Here is a 13,421-nt window from a genome sequence, read left to right as displayed (position 1 = left end):
CTGTTGCACTGAAGGTGTGCATTGTTTAAAAGGCCAAAAGGTGTCTTTTCTGCTAAATTTTAAAACTATTAATCAAGCATGAAATAAACAACATGCGCAAGTCAAAGGTTAATATCCTCGGGTCTTTATTGTACGATAACCACCCACTTCTCTTCCATTAACACCACTACCTCCTCCGTGCCTTTCAACCCACAAACTGTTCTTGCTCTGTGTCCCACTGATTCATACAACCAAAAAGTAGTAATTATTTAGCACTTAATCTTCAGAAACCTGTTCCATAGAAAACGGGCTTTGTCTTCTGTTCGAAACTCTGAAGGGAATGACCACTAGAGAGAAATAATTGCTTCATGCCTCTTTAAAGAGTTTGCCTAGTTTCCGTTTGTGTTTTGTTTCATTTTGTTTTTAAGGAAACGAGATTTACCAGTACCTTGAAGACAAACGTTCCACATATACAATAAAAATATTGTAGGCAAGAGGATAACCAAGCACTATAGAGCAGATCTCGATTTTAGAGATAATGGCATTAGTCCAATATAGATTCAAATGATTTAAACAGTGCGACTGTAGACATTCAGCAGCGCTTTTGAGCACAGAGCACGGCTCTAATTACATCTGAACAATTAATCTTTGCAATTGTGATGTTTCGCATGTTCCTCTCAGTGAATATATTCTTAATAATTGGGAAATTAATTAAAATTGCTATCTATGGAGGTGTCAGAAGCCTTCAGACTAAGAAAAAAAGAGTTGGTAGTAAAAGGGGCACAAAATAGCCCCTTTCAAATGGATGTTCTATCGTATTTGCTGGGGGGGGGGGGGTGGGAAGCAGCATGAAACATTAATTTATAAATTTATACCTGCTCCTCAAACACAGCAATTGGTACCAAGTTTCTTTCATTTTAGCAGGTAGATAACAATGGATAAAACTTCCTGGCTGTATCCATCCAAGGGAACACTCTTAGAGGACAAGTTATATCACTGCCCACAGACGACCCGACAACATGCAAGTTCAGAATGTGTTTCCCTAGTGCTTCAGGACTAACCCACCAAGCAAGTAACAGCCATTAACCTTACTGCTAGAGTTCCCTTTCTTGTGGAGTTGCTCTGGTGGTTAAGTCCTATAGCAAAGGCACTGCACATGCATTTTGTGCAGCAGGACGAGTATTTGGTGATTACTCGAGAAATCTTTAGCGCCAGCATGGGAGAAAACCTGCATGTTCTGGTGCTCTGCACAGATCGGTGTTGCCTGAATTCCAGTGCCTTCATATCTGCTACTTGCTCTCCTGCGTACCTCAGGCAATGGGCTGTAGAGCACAGACATGAGCTGCACTTGCCAAAGGCAAGGGAAATCTATTTCAGGCCCTCAAAGTGGAAAGCAGTGGTATGGGTCAGAGAACACTATCAGCCATCTAATCTCACAGGGTCTGTGAATGAGAAGGATGGGAGGGCTGGGTAGAAGAACAAAGATTTCCTGGTCTCCTCCCCAGGGCAGAAGAGGCACAGCAAAGAGCTATTACACACATGTGCAACTGGGCATGAGAACTCTGATTTTTAAACAAACACCCAGGCTTTCAGCAATTTGTGGAACAGAATTAAAAATACACATAAATTAGCCCTAGGCCCTTTTTTCCTTGTCATTACTCTCTCAGTACTTCAAGCATAAAAGAAACTGCCAGCTAGTTCAAATCCTACAAGAGAAAGGAATCAAGCTAAGAGATGATGCTGAGGCCATCAGTCCATCAGTCCAGGACCACTGCTGTCTGTAAGGGAGTGTGTTGGCCCATCATCTGCCTTCTAAGAAGGCCCAACTCACCCCATTCACTCTGTGCTCTGCAAGGAAGGGGACACCAGTCCTGTGGCCCTCACTGTGTGAACAACAGTGTGCAAACTGGAGTATCACAAAAGTTGTCTGCTTCCGGCACAATGCATTGCTTGCAGTCCAAATACCCAAGAATCTTTTGCCACCTAATGGCTGGAATAAATCAGGACTTGGCCTGATCTTCAGGACTTGACTGATCATCATAAAATGAAGACTGTTGGAATTCAATACCTCAAAGCTTCTCCATGAAAAAGTAATGTGATACTACTAGCAAGAGTAGCAGTTTGAAAATGGATGTAACATGGAATCATTCTGCAGGTAAATCTCAGATACATTCAGGTCACAAACTCAACTCCCTCGTTACTTCTGAGCCTGGAATTTATTTAACAGAAAGAAATAAAATGTGAGAGGGAAAGGAATGAATTATCCTATTTTAACATCATTGAATTATGTGCCATGAAGTTACTGCACTGAAGTTTTCATCAGCAGTAGGAGATGGTATGTAAGCTGAGGGGCAGATCTGTCAAGAACAGACTACAGCTACATCACAAGTAACATTTTTAGAACTGGACATGGTACTGCAGATGTGGCCTCACCAGGGCAGTGCAGAAAGAAAGGATCACCTCCCTTCACCTGTTGGCTACACTCATTTTAATGCACCCCAGGATACCACTGGCTTTCTTGGTCACTAAGGCACACTACTGGCTCACAGCCTGCCTGTTGTCCACAGGCATACCTATCTCCTTCTCTGCAGAGCTCTCCTGCACAGCAAATCAGCCCCTAATCTGTACGGATGTGCTCAATTCTCAATCCACCTCATTGCCCACTCAATTATCCTACTCATCCTTAGCTTACCTACGAGGATGTTATGGGAGACAGTGTCAAAAGCCTTGCTGAAATCAAGGTAGACAACATCTCTCTCCTCTCAACTAGCCAGCTGGTCGTGACATCACAGAAGGCTACCAGATTGGTACAGCATGATTTCCCTTTGCTGAATCCATGTTGATTAATCCTGATAACCTTTTTCTCTTCCACTTGCTTGGAGATGGCACCCAGAATAAGCTGCTCATTCACCTTCCCAGGGACGGAGGTGAGACTGACTGGACTGTAATTTCCCAAGTTTCTTATTTTAGACTGCTCTGTGACCAAAAACAATCTTTAGAAGGAACATCAGGATAAACTCATTCTCTCTGGAGACTACTAGTAGCAAGCTCACTGGTGACTAATACTAATACTGGAAACTACTATTTAATGTAATATACTTAACTGAATCCAAGTCCTTGTGATTACTAATCTTTATCATCTCCAAAGCCTTCTTCAGATTTCTTTCTCATTTTAAAAAACCATGTATGAGACATTCTGAAGTAACAAACTCAGTAGAAACAACAAGATTAGAAGTATGGCTGGCAGAATCACTAGGCATTAATTTCTAAAGCTGTGAAAGTAACCAGTCAAACATGCATCAGCTGAGTGGATTCTTCTTCAGTGTGGCAACAGATAACAGATCAAAGAGACAAAATCAGGCTCTTTCTCTTACTTCAGCAGGGCACTGACTCCGAAAGAAGTTAAGAATTAACTCAAAGCTGTTAACTACTTCTTGCTAGTCAACATTTAAGCCTTCCATTAGCCAATGGTTTGTCCATCCTGAAACAGGCTACATGCAATAAAGAGAAAATGAAAAAACAAACCAAAGAAATGCCCAGAATCACAAGAATCTGACAGTGTCCTCCAAGATTTCCCAGGTAGTCTGCCAGAAGTCCCTAAATTAGTCACCCAACACCTACAAGATCACTTATGGAACCTCACTTTCTATACATAACAATGTGAACTATTTGCGAGAGAAAGATATGCAATGGTACATGTCTACTAGTTCTCTCTCTCAAAAAAAAGGAGGTATTTGTAAACTTTTTACCCACTCCCTGAAAAAAAAAGATATAAAGAATGCATTAATCTAATGTATTCAATCTTAATCGTCCAGCTAAGTACACTAAATGAATAGGAAGAGAACAGGTTAGTAAGTAGAAAGAGTTCTGAATGGACTCATTTATGGATGAGATCACATGAAATTATCCTGCAGCCAAGCTACTGTAAATAAAAGGAATTTGGTTTGGTTTCTAATGCAGTAAACCTTTTAAAAAGCAAATTACAGAGCTTTAGTCAAAACTGACTCAGTGTTAAAGTCAGTGTTTAATAACTGACTCTTGCTGAAAATAGGCAGTTACAGAGACATAACAAGATGATCACAAGGACACAAGCATAATTTAAAATGCACTGCAGAAAATGTGGCTTTAAATGTCATCGGCACACAGACATCTAAACTAACTGTGCATCTTGTTAGGCTCAAACTACCACTTTCATCTTTTTAACACCATTATCTCATTCAAGACTTCCATAAAACTCTACCATTCATCAGCAAAATCTAGTCCAAGAGTGACAGCAATGCAGATTGTCATTTTGCCTTCATCTGTTCATTAATAAAATGTGATAGAAAACTACATATATATCAAGAACATACGCATTTCTTGTGTGCTGCTTATAGAAGTCAAATTATGTAAGTCCTTCCATTCAAATCCTTGAGCTAGTCATTATAAAGGAACTAAAGAGCTCATCCAAACAGATGCCTTTCAGTTCAGAATGTGCCAAAAAGGAACACAGCAATTTGTGTGCTACAGCATGGCTTTTCTAGGTCTCTTTAGCAGAGAAATGGAAAGGTTAGGCTGGAGGTAGCTCATGTAACAGAAGAAATATGGTCAAGAACACTGTGAATTATTTATATTAGCAGGAGGGCTGTGAGGGTAGTGAGGCTACACGGGTAGAATCAAAGTCCATAAAATTATGTATGTCAGTGGGATGTGTTTCTGTCCTTAACTCTTGACAAGGAAATCAAAAGATTAGACCCCAATCTGCATGTTTCCTGAACACTTCCAGGGACAGCGACTCCACCACTTCCCTGAGCATCATCACCCTTTTCGAGAAGAAATTTTTACTGATATCCAAGCTAAATCTCCCCTGGCACAACCTGAGGCCATTCCTTCTCATCCTATCACTGTTAAACCAGGAGAAGGGGCTGACCGCCACCTCACCATAAACTCCATAAATCCCTTTCAAGCAGTAGTAGAGGGCAATAAGGTCTCCTCCCCAGGGACCTCTTCTCCAGACAAAACAATCTCTGTCTGGCTCGCGTTCAGCTAAGCACCACCCAACACCCCCAACCACTCTCTGCACAGCTGTCCAGTCACTTTGCCCCAAATCTGTAGCACAGCATAGGGCTGTTGTGATCAAAGTATAGAAGCCAGCACTGTGGTCTTGCTGAACGTCATGCAGTTGGCCTCAGCCCAGTGATCCAACCTGTCCAGATCCCTCTGAGGGGCCTTCCTACCCTCAGACAGATTAACTCTTCGCCCTCAAGTGTCATATGCAAACTTACTGAGGGTTCACTTGATGCCCTTATCCAGGTCAACAACAAAGATACTAAGTATGACAGGCCTAAATACGAACCACTCATGTCCAGTCGCCAGCTGGATTTAACTCTGTTCATCACCACTTTATGAGCCTGGCTGTCCAGACACCATTTCATGTTCTCTGCAGCCCATTCACCATAAAGTAAGAAAAAGAGGAAGAACCCACACCAAATGCAGGCAGTAAGTGGGAACTACAGACACTTCAGAGAATCATCAAAGCATGATCCTTTGGGGCATCAAAGTATGACCCCAGAGGAGCAGGGTGCACAATGATGGTGATGAAAGAGGACTGGAGTTACAATTAAAACTTACTAAATATTTTACTTCATTGTTGGGCAGAGAAAAGAAGGAAAGAGCACAAAAGTTACTGTTCTTTAGAAATCGTTCATGGTCTTTATCCTGATGATAAAAATCTCAGCAAGGTGGTTTTAAACTGATATCTGACCATTTGGTACTGTTTATTTCTACCCACTGTTCAGTTTGAAACCTTACTGATGCGGAGCTTCTTTGTCTCATTGCTGAAATTATCCCCAGCGCACTGCCAAAATAATGACAATACTGTGACAATCTATGAAGGTTCACCTTCGTTACCTCAGCATTACAGTGACACAGAACCACAGGGCTGCTTTGATATTCAAGAGAGAGGACAACAGGTTACATAAACGAACCATTTGCTAGCAAGAGAAGAGAAATAATTCCTCCCAGACTCTCCAAAATAACAGCCCAGTTCACTTATTACTTCTACAAAATGAATAGCTATTACTTTTTTGTTGCTCTTACAAGCGGCTCCACCCCCCGCCCCCCATCTCTCTCCCTTTGCAACCTGCATCTCAAAACAAGCACTTGAAAAAAGCACTGTGCATCAGTGCTGATGTGGCAGTGCTCTTCCACCTTACCCACTCTTACTGAGGCAACTCCGATCTGCAGTTATCCTTCTTTCTTCTCTTCCTCAGAGGCACCTTTAAGAAATCACGCCACAAAACACACAATCGCAGCAGTTTGTATCTGTGATGTACAGATAAATCTTCAAAAATAAAATAATACTGATTTTACTTATATTGCTTAATAATTTGTAGCATAACTCAATGCCTACTGATACACTTTTAAAACCAAGTGTGTAGCCTGCATTGTAAAGTAAGCTATATTTACTCTTATTTTAACTCTTTTGGCAGTTTGGATGACTAATCAGCTTTGTCTGTGGCAAGTTAAGACTTTCAGTAAGGATGTGTGGATTTATTGCTTCCAGAAAAGTGATGAATTTGCAGTGCCCTTAAATAGATCATAGGAATCCTTATCTTCTTCGGTTTCTTTTTTTCCCTGAAAATTCCCCAGTTGTTCCATCATCACTTTTTAACTGCCGGTTTGTAAAGGTTATTGTAAATATTGCCCATTTTATTTACTTCCTCCTTTCTTACTAATTTTTAAGACTTAATAACTGTGTATTAAGATATACAGCCAAAGACCAAAGATGAAAGTTTTATAGTGCAGCTGGAGTTAGGCTGTAAAGCCTGCTTATCTGTAGTAAACAGAACTGATCATAATGAGCTATTAGACAATTTGAGTTTCAATATCCTATTCCAAATTGTCATGTTATCTAGGAACAGTTTTCTTATCAATTAGATGCTATCATTCTACATAAAGCTGAAAAAGGCACGGACCTGTATTTGAAAGCCAGATGGAATTGGGCCCACTGGATAAAAATATCTTGATGTTACATTTACACTCAAGAAAAGGTAACATCTCACTGTATAAAGTAATTGACATCGCTGTGAAATACAGCCAAGTATGAGCAAATCAGAACCTTTCAACACAGCAGCTACTCTTGAAAAAGGTAATTACACCATAAATTCAGATTTCTAGCAGTAAACTTGATTAATGCTTAATTTACCGATCAACCTATCTCCCTTGCTGAAGATATTTCTTCTCAAATCCAAAAGAAGTGATTCTCCTAGTCGTCAGCAAACCATTTTGTTTCAAGCAGCATCCATCATCTTGCCAATGAAAATGTCAATAGCACAGAGAGAAGCAGCACAGTTATCTAATTTTTCCACATAGACGGAGGTATCTATGTAATAAATCTAATATGAAAAATATCTCGTGTTGTTTTTACGACACGTAAACACATTTGATCTATTTTCCCTCCAAATCAAATTATGTAGAACACCACAGGATCTCCCACTTAAAAGGCAGCTACTATTAACTTTTATCTCTCTACGAGGATGGTTCTGAATAATCAGAAAACCTCAAGTTTTCTGTCACTGACAGAACACTCATTAAAATCTGGTAAGACAACAACTGCTTCTATTTGTGTAAGCTCGCAGTCAAGCATTCTGTTTTATGGTCTTTAATAGCCCTTAGGCCTTTTTTAACTCTACGCAAATGTTTGTCTGGTTCAGTATAAACCTGCCCTTTCTTTACTAACACTCTCTACTAACACTGCTATTCTACTACTACCCAATTGTCTGCATTGAGACAACTTCCAAGACCAGCTGGGACCACCTGTTCCAAAGCCCAAGTCACTACCCAGCACTACAGCATGATGCGTACAAGTAGAACAACCGGTGATGATAACACTGCCATATAACAGAAAACAATTACGGTTTTTAAATGAAGTGTAAAGGCTGGCAGACATAATGGCATGACCTTATTTTTCTTACTCGTATTCCTCATCTGTCTGCTGGTTTGTCACTTGCAATTTGTTGAATTAGTCTGAAGGAACATTGCTGTCTCGTTTGAGGCAGGTGGAATACATTTGCTGCAAGGAGCTGTGAGCCTGGCTGAGCTCTCTGGGCTCCACTTACAAGCAAACACTGTGAAGCAAGCTGTGAAGTAAGCAATGCTCATTGGTCTATTCCTGATAGACCAGGACATCTTCTCTTCCTGCTGAAGTCAACAACATTCATCGGGTCTTACTGTTAGCTAGCCCCATTCCCTACAATGTCCCAGAAGCGGCCACTTTAGCACGCTTTCTACTGACTTGTACATCTACGGCTATACGAGGGAGCACTGATGTTTGTAGTACCAACATGCAGCTCCTCATAGGACACCTGATGTGCCTGCAGACTGCTGCATAAATCAGAGCTCTGAGCAGCTGGTGAGAGCTAAGAAGTTCTGCCAGAAGAGGCACCAGCCTTTTAAATGGATGCATCAAGGTATTACTTTAAATTTAGATGTGAAAGAGGGGAAAACAAATGAGTAAAGGGGTGCTGTTGCACATGCAGCCACTGTCAGGAGTAGAAAAGAACTGAAAAATTAAAACATCCTGCAGTTCATCATTACATATTCCTGCAGAATGCTTCAGCAGGGAAGTTTTAACACAGCATTTCCTACAACAACTATCAGGGAAACGCTGAGCATCTGGACAAGTCTCTGCTTTTACACTGACTAAATCCCAAGTATTTTAATGGTAAGCACAGCACTGGGTCTTGCCAAACATACATTATACTGATGAGCATGGGACTCGGTGCAGAACATAATCAAAAGCACAGCAGTGTTCTTGCCCCTCAGTTGCTTGTTTCTCTGACATTATACATGAAAGTTTATCTTGCAGAGGTGGGACAGATTTCACAAGGCAGCATCCCTCTGCGCTAACAACTTTCCACACACACACACTTATCCTCTCAGTAATAACTGATCTGCATATAAACAAACCGGTTCTGTTCATGCAAATGTTAACAGCTCTCAGGCAGATTGCTCCATGAGCACGTGCAGGCAGCCCCACTGGCAGCTGGTACAAAAACAAGCACAGCACAGGTGCAGGTCAGAATCCCTCCTAAAAATAAGCAGGTCCCAAGCACAGACCACCTCCACGTGGAGGCTAAGTGTAACATTTAGCATTAAGTAGGTAACGGTTCTCTAAGAAAAAGAGAAAATCTTTATTGTTGCATCTCGGCACAACCAAACATAATGAATTTTTGATCCTCTGTAGAATAAACCATATTAATGCCATCTGAAGCAAACACTCCAGACTCAGAAAAAAGCAACAGGGCATTCAATGACTGAAACGCCACCAAGATCAGCACCCTGTGCAGCACAGCACCATTTGCACCTGTATTTCTAAGCCCATACCAGTGAAACCAGGGTGAAGGGATGGCTTTATGAAGGACCCTGCCAGCTCCTCACCATGATAGCAGCCAGCTGCTCAAGCAACGTATAACCCTAACTATCCTTTACAGCGATCCTCAGGCTGGAATTTCAACCGATTTCAGTTACTTTCCCGTGGCATTTTTAATTGGATCAATAGCATTCAGCCATTTTGAACACTGTGGTGGCACACACGGTCTGACACACACACACACACACGCGTGAGCGCTCTCTTTAATGCAGGCTAATAAAGGTCGGGCTGTAACACACGTACAGCCAAGTGCTCGCTATCGGAGGCCGAGGGGCCGTGTTTGGCCTGCGAGGTACCAGCCGCCCGCCTCCTGCGCCTCGGCCCACGCTGGGACTGACGCTGACCCCCCTCACCGTGCACCGCAGCGGCGGCTGGTGGAAATGCCCGAGAGCCGCCCTGGGTTTGGCGCCCCGAAGTCACATTGATGCCGGGGCTTCTGATTGTAACCGCGGGAGCCTACGCGCCATCCAGGAGACCAACTTAGGAAAGTGAGCGTTATTAAAGGGTTCCTCGGCTCTCGGATCTGATTTTTGTTCATATTTAAAGCCCACAGTAGGGGAAAGAGGAGATTTTTCTTTTCCTCGCAGCACTTCAGAGTCAACGCACTTACCGAGATAGGATCTGAATTCCATTCTGCAAAGCAGAATGGTTAGCTAATTGGCAGGCGCACACAATTTCAGAACCAGATCTCGTAGATTAAGCTCATTACCCCGAGCTTTTCATGTCAGACTCCGAGTCCCGGCGTAACCCCTTCCCCCGCCGGCTCCCTCGGCGCCGCTCACCTGCCCGCTCCGCCCGCCGGCCGGCCTCCCTCTCCCGCAGCGCCTCATCCCGGCGGGTCCCGGCCGCGCTCCCCGCGCCTCGCACCTCCCCGCGCCGGGGCCGCCCGCCTCAGCTCGGCTCCCTCAGCGCTGCCGCTGTTGGGCGCAGCCGATCGCTGCTCGGCGCTCCCCTCCAGCTGACGGCCTTTTTTAGCGTGCACGCTCTTCAGGCCACAGCCTACGCCTTTCTTTTGTGTCTGGAAGCCGGTAGCAGTTGCTGGGCACTAAGAACGAGCCAACCTTTGTGTTGGCAGAGACAAAAACTATTTTCACCCTCGGAGCACCACAACCCCCCCCCCTGTGCAGCCCAGCCAAAACGAGAAGGTTTTAAGGGGCTTGAGGATGCTCCAGGATGAGGCACCTTCTGCCAAACAGCAATGGTTCCCCGTCTCAACCCAGCGCTGGATATTTACAGTGGGAATAAAGCTCATCAGAAGCTCGAAGTTGCTGTTAGTTTGAAAGGAATACGTCATCTTCAAATATGCAAAGCAGGCAGAACGCTGATAGCTCCGAGTTTCTGACCTTGCCTCGCCGCTGTTTGCAGCGTGCACTTTGGCTTTCCTGTAATAAGATCACCTTGCCACCAGATGATTATTGATCACTGGTGACAGAAACAAAAAGCCCTGACCACAGCCATCTCCTCCTCGTGCTCAGTGAAACCCAGTACAAGAAACAACAAATACCCCCTTCGACCGACTCACAGACACCAGAAGCTCATCTCTGACTGGCACCCGGAGGAGCAGGCTGGCCATTGAGCCATGGGAAGTTGTAGCATTGCCCCACACGGTGCACGGCTCCCACCTGACAGTGGCAAGGGGCCCAGAGGGAAAGAAATGGGCAGAATCTCCACCACCCAACCCAAACCTGCAAGGCCTACTCTGTGCAGTCCAGCGCTGCACAGGGAGCAGGAGGCAGGTGGGGCTGAGCAGTGGGGCTGGCACTAGCGGGCATCTCAGCACCCTCGGGGCCACCGGTGCCGCCACCAACCCACTGCCACGCAACAGTGAGGTGACACATCCCTCATCCCCAACTTCTCCGGACCGGCCCAGCAGGCGGATGAGGTGCGGGCTATGGGGGGAGAAGCTTCTAGACCATCCTGCCCGCAGGTTTCCACGATGCGCATCCCCTGAGCCCGGCACCAGACCGCTTCGGTCCGAACCCTCCTCGGACGCTGCGGGCTGACCCCAGCCCGCCCGGGGCGCTGCTGGAACAGCCCAGGGTCCGGGGAACGGCCGGGGAGCGCGGAGCTGGGATGCGGTGGTGCCGGGAGCGGGCGGCCGGGCGGCTGCGTCCTCGCTCGCCGCTGATTTTAAGGTAAAGTGCGTGCGATCTCTCACCCTCACAAAAGGGAGAAGGAAGGAAAGATGATCCAGGGAAACAAACCAGGCAGGGAAGGATGGGGGGGAGATAGAGAAGGGGGAAGAAGAAAAGGAGGGAGAAACAAAGGGAAGAATAAAACCCTCTCTGGGAACAAGCAAACAAAGAGGGGAAGAGGAGCTCGGCGCTCTTCCCGGGGGTAACCCCCCGCCGGGCTCCCCGGCTCCGCCCGACGTGCAGCCCCGGCCCGCTGCCTCCGGCCGCGCACGGCGGAGCACCGCGCAGGACCCCGCGCCCCGCTGCTACCGCCCGGGGAAGTTAGCGTTGCGGAGATACCCCGCGGGGCAGGGGCACCTTACCTGCCGGCTGTCACTCCTCGGGGGCCGACGAGGTGGGAGGGAAGAAGCGGAGAAAAAACAGGGAAATAAAGATAATAATAATAAAGCCACCCCAGTTTCCGAAATTGCACCGCTCGATCAGGTTACTATGGAAATCATCTCGAGGAGGCAAAAAAAGCAGCCAGAAGCCACACTCATCCTCTCCGCCTCTGCGAGGGACCGCGGCGCCGGAGCCGCTACCTCCCCCGGGCGCAGGTTGCGCGCTCCCCGCTGCCGCGCACCGGCAGCCGGCCCCGGCCCCAGCCCCGCGCCGCGCCGCCAGCGGTGCTGCCCCCCGCCGCACAGCTGGAATTTAAAGGGGCCGTGCGCGCCCCGCGCCGCTGCCCCCGCCGCCGGGGCCGGCTGGGTGTGCCGGGAGAGGAAAAGTTTCCCGCGGGGGCCCGGCGCCGAGGGGCTGAGATAGGGGCACGCGGAGGGGGGCGGGAGCGAAGTATCTGCTGTGCGCAGCCCGAGGCGCTGTGAATTAGGGTATGCGTAGCTGCAGCGTGCGAAGGCCTCAGCAGGGCTCGGCTGCAGTAAGCGCGGTGCGCTAGGCAGCCCCCGCCTCAGAGCGGTAACGTGAGCGTGCAAAGGGAAGAAAAGGTATAAAATCCGGGGGGAGAATGAATGCTTCCATCTCCTCTGTCCCAGCCCCGATAATTTTTAACTGTAATTAACAGACCAGAAAAGAAATAAAATCAACAGTGGTGAAAGGTGCCATCCTACCTCCTTTCCTTCCCCACAGCCTGAACCTTCACCAACCCCACCTGTCCCAACAAGTGCACTTGGCCCAACAGAGTCATCTAGGCTGAAAGCCAGTGCCCATCTGACACTGTGCTTCCAGCAGAGCAGTGCCAAATGCTGCTGCTGCTCACAGGTGCAGCTTTGGCGTGAGCCGATGAAGAAGGCAAAGCAACTGCTGCTGCAGTCTCCAAGCTCACTCCTCACACCCCGGTCGGCTCCATCTCCCTGCTGTGCCACCCTCCCACCTCCCACTACACGCCCCTCTCCTGCAGTGTGGCCCACAGTGTGGCTCTTGCTTGGCCACTGAGGGACAGCTTTACCCCGCCTAGAATATCTCCACAAGTTTTTGGTGATAGGGGATGAAGCTTCTGAGTTTTTCTTCTCTGAAAAACAGCTTGAAGAGCACAGAGAAGTGAGCTCTGCTCTGTTGCTGCAGACAGCAGCTCCGTTTCCCAAGCAGGGCAGAAATGGAGAAAACTCAGTTGAGTTCTAAAGAGACCTGCAAAGGAAGGAGCCCTGTGCTCCTGCAGGAGGAAGGCAGGTTGGGAGGGAGGGGGCAGGTGAGAAAGACCTGCAAGTTACATCCAAGTCCAAAAATGTCTTCAAGCTCACACTCCTGGATGCCTAATTTCTTCCATTTTCCTGTAAGAGTGAGGAGGAAGAACACACTGCAGGTGGTCAGTATAGGGAGGACATTTTGCAGTTAGTGACCACATGACACCTGTGAGTTCTTGGGAACCATTGCTTGCAGAGACTGCAGCTGGTTGGGCC

The 13,421-nt window shown here is 46.6% G+C and overlaps 1 protein-coding gene across 1 annotated transcript in view; it reads right to left on the bottom strand.

Annotated features, from left to right (window-relative positions):
- The window catches only part of NAV3 (neuron navigator 3), a 516,270-nt gene extending 504,124 nt beyond the window's left edge, over positions 1-12,146 (bottom strand). The window contains exon 1 of the mRNA XM_072326950.1: positions 11,889-12,146. The gene's annotated coding sequence lies outside the window, so the exon portion shown is untranslated. The remainder of the gene's footprint in view (positions 1-11,888) is intronic.
- Between the last annotated feature and the right edge of the window lie 1,275 nt (positions 12,147-13,421).

The sequence above is a fragment of the Excalfactoria chinensis genome, chromosome 1, assembly GCF_039878825.1.
Source record: "Excalfactoria chinensis isolate bCotChi1 chromosome 1, bCotChi1.hap2, whole genome shotgun sequence".
In the NCBI taxonomy this organism is placed as follows: domain Eukaryota; kingdom Metazoa; phylum Chordata; class Aves; order Galliformes; family Phasianidae; genus Excalfactoria; species Excalfactoria chinensis.
This window is presented reverse-complemented; position numbering and strand designations above follow the sequence as displayed.